The 14,922-nt window shown below is 42.6% G+C and overlaps 1 protein-coding gene across 1 annotated transcript in view; it reads right to left on the bottom strand.

Annotated features, from left to right (window-relative positions):
* nat8l (N-acetyltransferase 8-like) overlaps positions 1-14,922 on the bottom strand; it is a 103,903-nt gene that overhangs the window by 39,577 nt on the left and 49,404 nt on the right. The window lies entirely within an intron of this gene.

Genomic DNA, 14,922 nt, shown 5'->3' with positions numbered 1-14,922 from the left:
TATGGGGTATACAGTGACCAGGCTGTATATGGGGTATACAGTGACCGGGCTGTATATGGGGTATACAGTGACTGGGCTGTATATGGGGTATACAGTGACCAGGCTGTATATGGGGTATACAGTGACTGGGCTGTATTTGGGGTGTACAGTAACCGGGCTGTATATGGGGTATACAGTGACCAGGCTGTATATGGGGTATACAGTGACCAGGCTGTATATGGGGTATATGGTGACCAGGCTGTATATGGGGTATACAGTGACCAGGCTGTATATGGGGTATACAGTGACTGGGCTGTATATGGGGTATATGGTGACCAGGCTGTATATGGGGTATACAGTGACCAGGCTGTATATGGGGTATACAGTGACTGGGCTGTATATGGGGTGCATAGTGACCAGGCTGTATATGGAGTCAACAGTGACTGGGCTGTGTATGGGTATACAGTGACCGGGCTGTGTATGGGGTATACAGTGACCGGGCTGTGTATGGGGTATACAGTGACCCAGCTGTATGGTGTGTCCAGTGACTGGACTGTTTATGGAGTCAACAGTGACTGGGCTGTATATGGGGTATACAGTGACCCGGCTGTATATGGGGTGTACAGTGACCGGGCTGTATTTGGGGTGTACAGTAAGCAGGCTGTATATGGGGTATGGGGTGTACAGTAATGGGGCTGTATATCAGATGTATAGTGCTTTGGAGCTCTGTCTAATGTACAATGGATGCAGTTGCTCTGACCTATTTGACATTATTGCCAATCATCGCCAGTTTGTGCGTACCTACCATTTCTTCCATTTCCTAAATGAATATATTCCTTTTATGTGCAGACCACAGATTACCATGGAACAACAACAACCTGTCTCTCAAGTTTGTAAATGTTCAAAGGTTCTTCATCTAAAATTTGACACAAATGGAGAGACTTGTAAAGAGATTATTGATGAAGTCGCAGATGTAGATTTTAAAAGAACATATTATAGGTGGAGATGGCTATAAAGAGGAGCTGAGGAAACAAATTATACAGCTTTGGGCTCAGCCTATGATGGTGCAGCTGTAATTGGTGCAGTGGTGAAAATAAGCGGGATATTGCTGAATAATGCTGTACATTCAAGGCTGAGTGGGCAGAGTTTGAATCAGGAAAGGAATCAATAGTCATGGGGAAAGGCAGTAAGTGGAGTTAAAGTCTATCAGATTAGCCACGATCTCACTCAATGGCACAGCAGACAAGATGGGCTGAATAGTCTATTTCTGCTCCTGCATCTTATGGGCCATAATGGGCCAAATGGCCTCTTTGTGCGGTATTTTTCTACGATTGTATGACTCAAAGTAGTTAAAGTAACTGACATTCACACAAATTATTCTGATTTGAAAGAACGTGTTCTGGAGTATGATTCAAACTGTGGATCCATACTATCAGGTGAAGTTATACACTATAATGCATACACTATTAGCTTAACCATCCACACAGATGGTCACTTATTTGTCTCAAAATTGTGAAAACATACAGGAGGAGGTGCCACGGCCCATTGTGCTTCTCTGGGCTCTCGGAGATAGCGACACCATTAGTTCCTCTCCTCTGTTCTTTCCCCAGAGCCATGAAAATGTTTCTGCTACTTCAGATGTTTATTCAGTTCCCCTGTCAAGTGTTATCATCCAAATCTGCTTCTGTCAGCTAACGCAGTGCAGACTGCAATGAGCCACCATACATTTAATTGCTGATGTTGTCACCATCTTGTCTGCCAACTTGTTTGCTGCAGATATTTGACGTGGTTGTGTGATGGTGTATAGCCCTCTCTCTGTTCCCTTTGCCCCACGCCCATCTCCCTGAAGTTGTCATTCTAATTCTGCTACACTTCAGCACTGTGGCTGGTGCTAGTGCGGACAGGACCCACAGGCTATCAGTGCTCTCCGACCTTCCCAAATCACCGCAGCTGGCCTCAAATTCCAGTGGGGAGTCACCGGCCCCTTTTCATCCCCCCTGTGATGTTGGCAGGACTGGGGATACAGGGGGTTCCGTCGGTCTATGGTTCAGAACATCTCTTGCACTGACATGTGAAATGACTTAACTGATAAAATGCCTCATGCGTTAATCCTGAAATACATATTCTGCTCAGAAAGCAACTGAGGAACATACTGACAGCAACACACCTTCAAATTAAATGTTATATTGCGGCTCAACAGAGGTAACCAAGAACAACCAGTGATCCGAATCAACCGGAGGAAAAAAAACTGAGGATGGATTGAGAACAGAGAAGGCACATGCTTGAAAAAAGAGGAGAAACAAGGAAAGGAGACATGAGGAGAATATTTTTCCACACAGTGAGTGGTTTATCATAGAATGCCTACAGTGTGGAAACAAGCAATTTGGTCCATCGCATCCACACTGACCCACTGCAGAGCATCCTACTCTGACATAGCCTATCCCTGTATTTCCCATGGCCAATCCATCCCAACGTGTACATCCTGGACGCCATAAGCAATTTAGCATGGTCAATCCACCTAATCTTCAGACTGTGGGAGAAAACCCACACAGACACAGGGAGAATGTGCAAACTCCACACAGTCACCTGAGGCTGGAATCAAACCCTGGTCCCTGGTGTTGTGAGGCAGCAGTGCCAACCACTGTGCCATCCCTGAGATCAGGGTTAAGATCGGGGTTACACTGCTCAAGGGACAGTGGAGCAGATTGCCTGTATATCTTCAAACGGGGTTTGATAGATCCGTATTGAATAATTATTCGGAACTAAGATGAGTGGGTGAGGTTAAGACAAAATCAATCACTGAATGATGGAACATTCCAAGGGGTTGAATGGCCCTCTGTTCTACCTCAACTAAGGTTCATAAGGTTTGCTTCAAAATGGAATCCTGCTCAAAATGAATCACTCCGGTGATGAGATCTCAACTGCCTTAGACAGCACATTCCAAACTCATGTATACTTCCATCTAGAAGGACAAGGGCAGCAGATACATGGGAGCACCACTCTCTGCAAGTTCACCTCCAAGCCACTCACCATCCTGACTTGGAAATATATTGCTGTTCCTTCAGTGTCACTGGGTCAACGTCCTGGGTTCGCTCCCTAATGCATTGTCCTGGTTCATGAAGACAGCCTGCCAGCACCTTCTCTTGGACAATCAGGGCTGGGCAAGAAGAGATGATCTACCCACACCCTATGAATTAACGAAGAACAATTTCGGCAGCACTTGGGCTTGTGTTGTTGGACTCAGTAACACCGGAGGAATCTTAGATTTAGATTCAAAATGAGCAGGTACCAGGATATGCTAACAGGTTAATTACCTTGTTCACATCTACACAACTCTGACTCACCAGGGTCTCTCAAAATGCATATAATTTGTCATGATTTGGAGATGTCGGTGTTGGACTGGGGTGTACAAAGTTAAAAATCACACAACACCAAGTTATAGTCCAACAGGTTTAATTGGAAGCTAGTGTGCTTCCAATTAAACCTGTTGGACTATAACCTGGTGTTGCGTGATTTTAACTTCATATAATTTGTAATTGTTTGAAGATAAAAGCACAGCTAAGCTGCCAAGACAGAACGGAATCCAATTGCTAAAGAGTAAGTTGATGAAGCCTTTGAATTTTTGGTCATTTTTATTGATGAGCAATAAGATTATAGGATCAAAGTGGAAATGAAAGTTTAAACATCCTCGATTGTTCTCTCTTTGCCTTAGCCATAACCTTTCATTTACAGTTTACAACTGGCCGCGCGCTTTCAGCCGCATGCTCCTGTGCTATCTTTATAGTGTTTATTGTTCTGATTTGAACAGATAAAGGATATTGGAATTATCTTTTACATTTACTAAAGCTTCGCATCTTGTAACCATCAGGACAATACGCAAGAATACTCATTCTGGGAAAAAGTCACTGTTTACAATGTTTGAGAGGAGGGTTCTAATTGGCTGGCCAGTAGACTCTGACTGGTTAAGGTATTGTCTTGAAAAATGAACCAGCGAATGACAGTCACCTATTTTGTTGAGGTCAAGCAGGTATATTGTGGTACATGTTCGCTCTGTCTGTAGAGTGCGGTGCTCTGTGCATGAGAATACATAGCGAAAACATACAGGTTTACCACACTGTAAGTCAAACTGACAATCTTAAATTGATTGTCATTGAGACACACAGCATGGAAACAGGCCTTCAGCTCAATTTGTCCATACTAACCAGGTATCCCATACTACTCCCATTTGCCTGCACTTGGCCCATATCCCTTTAAACCTTTCCTACTCATATACATGTCCAAACTTCTTTTAAATGTTGTATTGTACCCACTTCCTCTGGCAGATCATTCCATAAATACACCACAATTTTTTTTCCTCTTACCTTAACCCAATGCCCCTCTAGTTCTGCACTCCCTGACCCTGGGAAAAAGACCTTAGCTATTCACCCTACCCATGCCCCTCATGATTTTATAAACCTTCCTAAGGTCATCCCTCTGCCTCATGTATTCCGGGGATAAAAATCCCAGTCTATCCAGCCTCTCCTTATAACTCAAGACTTTCAGTCTCATTTCACATTCTTGTAAATCTTTTTTGCACCTTTTCCAGTTCAATAACATTCTTCCTACAGCAGGGTGACTGGAATTGTACTCAATTAGAGTAATTTATCGCACATTCAGGACGAGTCAGAAAATGCTGTCCAATTATGGAATTATATCTAATATCTGTGCAGTGAAATTTGCAATGTGGGCTAGTTGGTTATGTGAACAGCTGAAGCGAGGTATTGTTTGATATGCTCTGCCAATCTCTGTTGCCATACATCCCTGGTGCATTCCCCATGGTAACACCTCTACTTATCAGAGTCACTTGCCAATCAGCCAGCACTCTCCTCTCATACCATACCAATGTTTGTATTTCTTGTGAATTGTCCTGATGAGGGAAAAATGAGAAGCTTCAACAAAACATGTCTTTTACACCACACAGACAGTCACCCAAGTCTAGAATTGAACCCAGGTCCCTGGCGCAGTGAGGCAGCAGTGCTAACCACTGAGCCACTCTGCCAACCTAGTTATCATCAGTGCCTGGTCAATATTGATCCCTTGCTCTAAATCAGCAACAAATCAGGTCCACTTCAACATACTGCATTGGCTAAAAGTGCTTTAGGATAACCTGAGATCACTAAGGACACTGTATCATTGCAAATAGTTCTTAGCATTATTATGGTGAAGAGCAGTAATGATTTACAGAATTGATTTTTTAAAAAAAGTTATTTTATAGAATGTGGATGTCATTTGTCAAGGCTAACATCAGAACTGAACTAAATGGCTAACTAGGCCATTCTAGAGGTCAGGTAAGAGTCAGCTGCATTGCTGTGGATCTGGAGTCACATATAGTCCAGACTAAGTAAGGATGGTAGCTACTTACCCTGTTACTAAAGGACATTAGTGAAACAGATGAGTTTTTCTGATAATTGATCATAATTGTTTCTTGAGATTAGTCGAGAACATTCTTTATCCCAGAAATAACTACCAATTAAGAAATGGAGGGGAGGGAAGGACTCAAGGAAATTGCCACCACCAAGAAAGAGGCAGAGATGGGAGCTGATGGGTCATTGGGACCTGTTAGCCATTATCCCGGGATCTTAAAGGAAGTGGCAAATGAGATAGTTGATTTTACTTTTCAAATCTCCCTGGATTCAGGAAAGGTTACTTTAGATTCGCAAATAGTGATTGGAACTCCTTTACTCATTTAAGACTGGAAACTACAGGCCAATGAGCTTCACATCTTTCAGAGGGTGAAGCTATTACAGCAGGGCACTTAGAAAATTCAAGGTAATCAGGCAGAGTCAAGGTGGTTTTGTGAAAAAATGTTGAGTTGAACCAATTATTGGAATTATTTAAGGAAGAGAATCCTTTGAGGAGCACAGAAAGGTTGGACAGCTTTTATTTTAATACGAGGAATCTTGCAAGTAAGGCAGAGATGGTAGGGGTGTAGATAGACACATAGAGATATGACATTATTACGATCACAGAGATTTGGTGGAGGGAAGGGCAGGACTGTCATTTCAGTTTTCCGGGGTATAGAATTCTCAGGGGTGGTGGGTCAGCGTGTAAATGAGAAGACGGTGTTGTGATATTGATCAAGATATTCATTTGTGAAATGGGGAGGGATGATACCATTGATAACATACCAACTGAGGCTATTTGAGTAGGCATTCAAATCAAAAAGGGATCAATCACATTGTTCAGAGTGTACTATAAACCCCCAAAGAGTCAAGGAGAGTTTGAAGGGCAGACGTGTAGGCAAATCTCAGACAACATGTGGTTAAATTACAGCATTTAAAAGACATTTGGAAAGTACATGGTTCAGAAAGGCTTGGGGGGATATGGGCCAGGAGCAGGCAGATGTGGCCTGGTTAGTTTGGGATTATGGTTGGCATGGATTGGTTGGAACGAAGGGTCTGTTTCTGTGCTGTATGACGCTATGACTCCAAGTGGAAAAACAATAGAGTGGTGCTGGAAAAGCACAGCAGTTCAGGAAGCATCTGAGCTGCAGTACCTTTTACCTGGAAAAACAATAGGGCAATAACAGTAGATTTCAACTTCTCCAATACTAACTGGGATAGACCAAGTGAGAAAAGCTTAGAGGGGTGAAGTTCTTAAATTATTACATCGGAGAGTGTTTTAAGCCAACATGTAGAAAGTCCTACAAGAGATGTAAAGGTACTAGAACTAATGATAATGAATAAAACTGGCCAAGTAGTAGAGTGTCAGTGGGAGAGCATTTTGTTGATAGTGATCAAGCTCAGCAAGATTTACAGTCGCTGTGAAAAGCGTTGGACTGGAAATTAAGATTCTGAGTTTAATGGGATAAGACGAGATCTAGCCAAAGGCAACTAGGAGCAGCTACTTGTCGGAAAATCTACATTGGAGCATTTGGAGTCTTTCAAAAAGGAAATAGTGAATGTACAGGGCCAACAGGTTCCTGTAAAGGTGGAGAGTGAGATTAACAAGTCCAGAGAATCCTGGACATTGAGGGAAGTATAAGATTGGATAGGGTAAAGGAAGGAAGCTTATGGCAGATATGAAGGGCACCAAACAGGGGGAGCTGTTCAGGGAGTTCAGTGGGTTCAGGAGGCTACTTAATAAAGAAAACTAGGGAAAGAAGACAGATAATGAAAAGAAACACTGGCAGATAAAAGGAAACCTAATGGGATTTTACATGTATATTAGGAGCAAGATTTGATTAATTTGTTTTTGTCACATTCACTGAGGTACAGTGTAAAGTATTGTTTTGCATGCTAACCAGAAAAATGATACCTTACATAAGCACATCAGGGTAATAGAACAGAATGCAGAATATAATGTTACGCTACAGGGAAGGTGCAGAGAAAGGTCAACTCTGATATATGAGAGGCCCGTTCACAAATCTGATAACAGCGGGGAAGAAAAGAGTAACCAGGGAAAGAATGGAGATTATTAGGGATGAGGTAGTGTGGATTTGGAAGACATGGATGAGGTTTTAAATAAGTATTTTGACTTTACCATAGGAAAGGTCAATTTCAGTACAGTAGTCATGGAGGGGGTCTTTGATAAACTTGCACAAATTACAATTAAGACGGAGCAGGTCTTAGTGATTTTTATGGATTTAAGAATAAATCCTGTATTCCAGACTGCAGTGAGAAATTAGGAAGGAGATTGCAGGGGTCTTGATATTAATATTCAGATCCTCTCCAGAGAGATACCAGGTGACTGAAGGGCAGCTAATGTGGTACCGTTATTTGATTTGAGTGGTATGGATAAACCAGGAACCTGCAGCCTGTGAGTCTAACATCAGGTGGTAGGGGAACACTGCTGAGGGACAGGATGAAGCTCTACATGGAGAGGGAAGGATTCATCAATGACAGTCAACATGGTTTTGCAAGAAGGAGATCATGTCTCACAGGTTTAGATGAGTTTTTTGAGGAGGTGATATAAATGTTCACAGCACAGGAGGCCATTCAGCCTATCATCTCCATGCCAGTGACAAGCTGCATAGACGAGAGCAGTGCAGGTTTCATAGGCTTTGGACAAGGGCTTGTCTGGGGCTGCTCAAGAAAGTGAGGATCCCAAATTGATTTAGTGGCAGGAGGTAGAGGGCGATGATCAAAGGGTGTTTGTGTGACTGGAAATCTGTGTCCAGTGACATACCACAGGGTTCAGAGCTGGGTCCCTTTGCTGTTTGTTGTGTACAATAATGGTCGAGGCCTGAATGTTGGAGTAAGTTCACAAATGACATGCAAATTGGTGGTGTGGTAAATAGTAAAGAGGAAAGCCTTAGACTGCAGGATGACACAGTGGGTTAGTCAGATGGGCTGGACACTGGCAAATGGAATTTAATGTTGAAAGGTATAGTTTAATATAGTTTGTGAAGACTAAACAGCAAGGGAATACATGATGAATGGCAGGACATGAGGAAGTGGGACCAGAGGGACACTGGTGTACATGTTCACAGGATCCCTGAAGGCAGCAGGACAGGTAGACAAAGTGGTTAGGAAGGAATCTGGGATACAGGTCTTTATTAGTCGAGGCATTGAATACAAGAGCAGAAGTTTACAATGGAGCTATATATAATGTTAGGCAGCTAGAGTACTGTGTGCAGTTCTGGTGTGCACACTATAGGAAGGATGCAATGATATTCGAGCGGATGCAGAAGATATTCACCAGGATGTTGGCTGGTGGGACGAGTCAGCGGTGAACTTAGATAGGCTTGGGGTTGTTTTTCTTAAAACAGAGGAAGTTCTGAAGTTGGGGGGATCTGACTGAGGTGCAAAATATTCTGAGGGACATAGGTGGATAGAGAGAAACCTTTTCCATTTGTCGAGGTCTCAATGACCATGAGGCATAGATTTGAGCTAAGATACGGGGGACTTAGAGAGGTTGTAAAGAATAATATTTTCATCCAGAGGGTGGTGGGATCCTGAAACTCACTACCTGAAAGGATGGTAGAGGCAAGGACCATCACAGCATTTAAGAAGTACTCAGGTGAGCTCTCGAAATGCCAAATGCCATAACACATAAGACTACAGGTTCAATGCTGGGAAATGGGACTCAGATAGATAGGGGGTGGATAGCGGGCACAATGAGACACGATGGGCTGAGGGCCTTTGTGCTGTATATTTCTATAACTCTAAGAAGCACGTGCTGTTGATAAAGGGGAAATAGTGCATGCACTGTATTCCAATTTCCAGAAGGCTTTTTTTTAAGGGACCACCACAAAGTTTATTACAGAAAATAGAAGCTTAATGTGAGGGATAACATACTGCGAAAGATAGAAGATTGATTCAGTAATAAACTTCAGGGTAGATCTAAATGGGTCATGTTCTGCTTGGCAAGATACAGTAAGTGCTGCACCACAGGCATCAGTACTGGGACCTCATATTTCTATAAATTATATCAATTACTTGGTTGAAGAGACCAAATTTGAGCTTACTAAATTTGCAGATGAAACAATGATGGGTAAGCTCTGAAGAGGCCGTGTCGGATTATCGAAAGGTTAAGTGAGTGAACAAAGATCTGGCAAATGGACATTTTGTGAAAATATTTGAAATAGTCCATTTTGGCAAGCAGAGTAAAATAAAGTATTTAATCTAAATGATGAGATTGCAAAGGTTCTGAGGTGTAGAGAGACCTGAATGTCCCAGTGCATGAATTATAAAAGGGTCATATAGCAAGTGATCAGGAAAGCTAGTGAAACGTTAACATTTATTGTGAGGGGAATTGAATACAAAAGGGAGGTAGTTATGCTTCATTCACACAGGTTACGACTGAGATCAAATTTGGAACACTGAGTACAGGATTGATCTCCTTAACTAATATGTTGGAAGAAATTCAGGAATGTTTTACTCAACTAATACCTGGAATGGGAGAAAGTGAGGACTGCAGATGCTGGAGATCAGAGTCGAGAGTGCGGTGCTGGAAAAGCGCAGCAGGTCAGGCAGCATCCGAGGAGCAGGAGAATCAACGTTTCAGGCATAGACCATTCATCAGGAATTCCTGATGAAAGGCTTGTGCATAAAACGTCGACTCTCGTGCTCCTCGGATGCTGCCTGACCTGCTGCGCTTTTCCAGCATCGCACTCTCGACTCTGATCTCCAGCATCTGCAGTCCTCACTTTCTCCTAATATCTGGAATGGGCAGGTTGTCCAGTAAGGTAAAATTAGACAGGTTAGGCTTGTACTTGCTGGAGTTTACAAGAGTAGGAGGTGATTTCATTGTAATATAAAAGCTATTGAGAGGTCTTGACAGGGTACATGTGGAAAGAATATTTCCCCTAAGGTGTCACTGTTTAGGACAGAAATAAAGAGTTTTTTTCTTCTTACAATGGATCATGAATCTTCAGAATCTGCTTCAAAGGTGGTGAAGTCAGTGTTTTTGAATATTGTTATGGGTTGCATTGTTACTGGGTTAGACAGGAAGGTGGAATATACAGACCTCCCATGATCTTATTGACTGGCAGAGCAGGCTTGAAGGGCTGACTGGCCGCTCCTGTCCCTAATAGATATAGAGTTAGAGAGTCATAGTAGAGGATTTTAATTTTCCAAACATAGACTTGGACTGCTGTAATGTTAAGGGCTGAGATGGGGTGGAATTTGTTAAGAGCATTCAGGAAAGTTTTCTCAAGCAGTACATAGAGGGTCCTATTCGGGAAGGGGCAAGACCCGACCTACTCTTGGGAAATATGGCAGGGCAGGTGTTGGAGGTGACAGTGGGGGAGCACTTTGGGACCAGTGACCGTAGTTCTATTAATTTTAAGAGAGGGACAAAACTGGTCCAAAGGTTCAAGTTACAAATTGGGGCAAGGCGAATTTTGATCGAATTAGACAGGAGCTTGCAGAGGATAATTGGAGAAGTTTGTTTGCAGGCAAAGGGACCTCTGGCAAGTGGGAGGACTTTAAAACTGAGATAGCTAGAGTTCAAAGTCTATATGTTCCTGTGAGTGTGAAGGGCAAGGTTGGTAGCAATAGGGAACCCTGGATGATACAAGCTTTGACTAGAAAAAAGGAGGCGTGGGTCAGGTACAGGCAGCTGGGATAAAAGGAATCCTTGGAGGTATACAGAACAACCTCGATTATCTGAACATCAATTATCCGAATTTTGGATTATCTGAACAAGATCTCAAGGTCCCGTAAAAACGCTATCCATTATCTGAACAATCTGTTATCCAAACTCTCAGTTATCCGAACAAAATATACGCTGCTTGTCTCGTTTGGAGGCTGTTCAGGGGGCACGAGAGAGCCTTGGCTGAGGAGATTTGGGTGAATCCAAAGAGGTTCTTTAAGTATATTAAAGGAAAAACAATAACTAGAGACAGAGAATAGGACCCCTCAAGGACCATAGTGGACATGTATGTGTAGAACCACAGGAGGTCCTCCATGAATATTTCTCCTCTGTGTTTACTGTGGAGAAAGACGTAAAGATTTGGGAACTTGGGGAAGTTAATGGTGATGTCTTGGGAACAGTCCATGTCACAGTAGAGGAGGTGTTGGATGTATTAGAAGGTATGAAGGTTAAATGTCCTGGTCCTGACTAGCTATATCCAAGAACATTGCAGGGAAGAAATTGCGGGGGCCCTGGTTGATATTCTTGCATCACTGTTAGCCAGAGGTGAGGTCCCAGAAAACTGGAGAGTAGCGAATGTTGACCTTTATTCAATAAGGGCTGCAAAGAAAACTATAGGCCAGTAAGCCTAATATCTGTGGTGGGTATGTTACTTGAGAAGATTCTGAAAGACAAGATATACACGCTTTTGGAAAGATGGGGTTTGATTAGGAATAGTCAGCATGGCTTTGTATGTGGGAGATCATGCCTCACAAATTTGTTAGAGTTCTTTGATGAAATGACCAGGAAGGATGACGAGGGTAGGGTAGCAGACGTAGTCTATATGAATTTCAATAAGGGCTTTGATAAGGTTCCATGTAGTGAGCTGCTCTGGAAGGTTAGATCATGTGGAATCCATGGGAGCTGACAAATTGGACACACAACTGACTTGATTGTAGGAAGTAGAGAGTAATAGTGGAGTAATAGCTTGTCAGACTGGAGGCCGGTGACTAGTGGAGTGCCTCAGGGGTCAGTGGTGGGCCCATTGCTGTTTGTTATCGATATCAATGGTTTGGATGAGAATGTACAAAGCATGAACAGTAAGTTTGCAGATGACATTAAAATAGGAGGTATCATAGACAATGAGGAAGGTTATCAGAAATTGCAGCAGGACCATGATCAGCTGGGGAAGTGGGCAGGGAAATGGCAAATGGAGTTTAATACAGATAAATGTCAGGTCTTGCATTTTGAAAGGTTAAATCAAGGTTGGAGTTTCATAGTGAATGGTAGGGCCTTAAGGAGTGTACTGGAACAGAGGGACCTTGGAGTTCAGGTGAACAGTTCTCTGAAAGTGGAGTCCCAAGTGGACAGGGCAGTGAAGAAGGCTTTTGGCACGCTGGCCTTCATCAGTCAGGGCATTGAGTATAGAAGTTGGGAAATTATGTTGCAGTTGTACAGGACATTGGTGAGGGCACACTTGGAGTATTGTGTTCAATTTTACTCACCTTGTTACCAGAAAGATGTTATTAAACTGGAACGAGTGCAGAAGGAATTTACAAGGATGTTGCCAGGACTCAATGGTCTGATTTCTAGGGAGAGGTTGAACAAGCTAGGACATTTTTCTTTAGAGCCGAGAAGACTGAGGGGAATTTATAGAAGTGTATATAAGATCATGAGAAGCATGGATAGAGTGAATGCACTCAGTGTTTTTCTGGGGAATCGAGGACTAGAGGGCATCAGCCTAAGATTAGAAGGGAAAGAATAAAAGGGGACCCGAGGGGCAACGTTTTTACACAAAGGATATATATTATATGTGCTCAATTCCCTTTTGACCTCTATTCCGTGAGGAGAACAGCCTCAACTTCTGAAAACTATCCACAGAATTAAAGTTCCTCATTACTAGATACTAGTTTGCAATTGGTTTCTGCCCATTAATTCATGTCCCTCTGAAACTGTGTGCCCAAGATTAGGCTGAATTATTGTCTTATGAAGGTTCACCATAATTTTCTCATTTTTGTACTCAATGCAGTAAGTCATTATTGCAAGGATATTTGAATAATTACTTATTGTATCAATATTTACAACAGAGGAACAGGTACACTTACTGATTGCTGTAATGACACTCACAATGTCACTAGTGAGGGAATTCCCATGACACCAAATGAACAGGATATATTTCCAAGTCAGGATGGTGAGTGACTTGGAACGGAAAAAAGGGGGTACTCATGTATCTGTTGCTCCCGTTCTTTTCAGTGGAATGGTCATGGGTTTGGAAGGTGATTTTGAAGAAGCCTTTGGTGAATTTCTGCAGTGCATCATGTGGATAGCACACACTGCTGCCACTGAGCATTGGTGGTGGAGGGAGTGGATGTTTATGGACGTGGTGCCAATCAAGTGGGCTGCTTTGTCCAGGATGGTGTCAAACGTCTTGCGTGTTGCACTCGTCTAGGCAAGTGAGGAGTATTCCATCACACCCCTCGTTGCCATGGAGAAAGCACCAGTTAATGACAACTGACAGTTAACCACCAGGTATGGCCTACATTTAATCCAGGTAGGTTGACTCAAATTGACGCAATGCCCTGGGAGATGAATTTTGTTGAGTTAAAACAGACACAGTGTGGGTAGATGCTCTTTCTGAGTGCAGGGCCTGGTATCAATATGTATGTAGCTTCCAGTACATGCAAGTGTGCCACACTGTGGGTCTGACCAGCAAACTCAACTGGCTGGCACTGTAATTTTTCCCGTGCTGAGGTAAGTCACATGTAAATTAGGAGTAATGTAATTTAAGAGTAATGAATACAATCATGACACCAGGGGTTAGATGGTTTCTATGCCAGCATTTGTGATGGAAGTAAGTAAAAACACTGCAGATGCACCAACTATAATCCTCAAATGTTCTCCTGAGACAGACACCATTCCATTCCACTGGAGAATTCCACGTGCCACTCTGCTATTTGAGTAAGGTGAGAGAGAGAACCAATAGGGATCACAGGCCAGCAAGCTTAGCGTCTGTTGTTGAGGAACTGTTAAGAGTCTAACATCTGTTATTGAGAAAATGTTCGAGTCTGTTGTAAAGGATGTTAAAACAGAAGATTTAGAAATACAGAAAATAAACAAGCAGAGGGAGTGGGACTTCATAAAAGGGAAATTATTCCTGACAAATTTATTGAATTCTTTGAGCAGAATAGATTAAGGGTAACCGGTTGATACAGTATAGTTGGATTTTCAGAAAGCATTTGATAAGATAGCATTAAGCCACTTTATAAGATAAGAGCCCATTGTGTTGGAGATAGTGTGGATTAGAATGGACCTGGTTTTGGCTGATTATAGAGACAGGAAACTGGGATAAGGGAGACATTTTCACATTGGCAACCTGCAGCTAATGGAGTGGCACAAGGATTGGTGCTGGGGCCATGATTATTTACAATGAAGACTTGGATGACAGAAGTGAGTGTACTATCACCAAGTTTGTGGATGACACAAAAGTAGGTGGGAGGGTAAGCGAAGAAGATAGCACAAAAAGCCTGCAGTGGGATATATACAGGGTGAAAAGTAAAGAAAAACTTGGCCGATGAAATATAATGTAGGGAAATTAAGACGTTGCACAGGGAGAAGACAGACGAAATATTATTTGAATGGAGAAAGACTGCAGTAAACTGTAAAACAAAGGGATATGGGAGCCCTCACCCATGAAAAACAAAAAGCTAGCATCCAGGTTCAGCAGGAAATAAGCAAGGAAAGTGGAGTTTTGGTCGTTTATTTCAGAAGAAATGGAACATAAAAGTAGGGAGGTCTTGCTAAAATTATACAAGGCACTGGTTTGGACCCCTTATCTAAGGAAAGAAAGACTGGCATTGGAGGCAGTCCTGAGAAGGTTCCCTTGGGTGG

The sequence above is a fragment of the Chiloscyllium punctatum genome, chromosome 2, assembly GCF_047496795.1.
Source record: "Chiloscyllium punctatum isolate Juve2018m chromosome 2, sChiPun1.3, whole genome shotgun sequence".
Taxonomy (NCBI): domain Eukaryota; kingdom Metazoa; phylum Chordata; class Chondrichthyes; order Orectolobiformes; family Hemiscylliidae; genus Chiloscyllium; species Chiloscyllium punctatum.
Note: the sequence above shows the minus strand (reverse complement) of the source record. Positions and strands in the feature narration are given on the sequence as shown.